Consider the following 1,217-nt stretch of genomic DNA (forward strand, 5'->3'; position numbering starts at 1 on the left):
CTACCTTGTTTCTAAGGGCTAAGGAAAATTTTCTGGCCTCTGTATATACTAGATTCTATCATTCTATTACTGTCACTGAGCCAAAATTTTCATATTCAAGCTTATTTTCTTCATTTATGAGTTTTGCTAAATTAGGGTACATCTTTTAACCTAAGTTATAGATTTCTCTCCTATACAATAAGGATAAAATGAATTATTTTTTTCAACCTGATACTATTTTTTCCATGATGAAATGAAAATATGTTAATATTTTTCATAAAACTACAGTTCTGAACAGATGTAACATAATATTTCTATTCCTCAATATAAAAACATGCAATCTTTATGTCAAAGGGATAGTGCCTCGGTATGCTCTGTCTTAAAATACTGGAAAATCACTACATCTTCTACTACATCGGAATTTTTCCAGCGTTAACTGTTAACTGTTATTAACTTCCATTTATAACAAGTAAAATTTTCTTTTTATACACAGTTATAGAATATGCTTTTGTTGTTGTTGTTAGATGCCATCGAGTCACTTCCAACTCATAGTGACCGTGTGTACAACAGAATGAAAAGCTACCAGGTCCTGTGCCATCCTCACAGTTGTTGCTATGTTTGAGCCCATTGAAGCAGCCACTGTGTCAATCCATTTTGTTGAGGGTCTTCTTCTTTTTCGCTGACTCTACCAAACATGATGTCCTTCTCCAGGGACTGGTCCCTCCTGATAACATGTCCAAAGTACGTGAGAAAAATCTAGCCATCCTCGCTTCCAAGGAGCAGTAATAATACTGTGGGTCAAGACACCTAAAATATGAGATGGAATCCAGGAACAAGATAGGGTTCAAAATTTTTGGTGGAAGGGATGGTTTGACCAAAGGAGCATTTCTGGGACCTGAGGATAAGATGGCTGCCTTCACTAACTATGGGATCACATTGATAGATAAATACAATCCATGTGCATGTGTAGAGTATAATGTATTCAGAGGTCTCATGGAAGACCTCTGAGTACATTATACTTCTCTTCCTTTTCCATAACTATTATACACCTTCTCCCATGGAATAGGACCTAATTTAGCAGTTTTGTTGCTACTATTGGCCTTTTGAGTTTTTTTTTTTTTAACTAATAGTGTTATTATCATAAGACTAAAAGTTTAATATCCCATCTACCAAATTGTAAGAAGACTTTCACTGAAGCAAAGTTGAATTGTCAAAAACAAAAACTTCAATGTCATCAT

The sequence above is a fragment of the Trichechus manatus genome, unplaced genomic scaffold, assembly GCF_000243295.1.
Source record: "Trichechus manatus latirostris isolate Lorelei unplaced genomic scaffold, TriManLat1.0 scaffold00025, whole genome shotgun sequence".
Taxonomy (NCBI): Eukaryota; Metazoa; Chordata; class Mammalia; order Sirenia; family Trichechidae; genus Trichechus; species Trichechus manatus.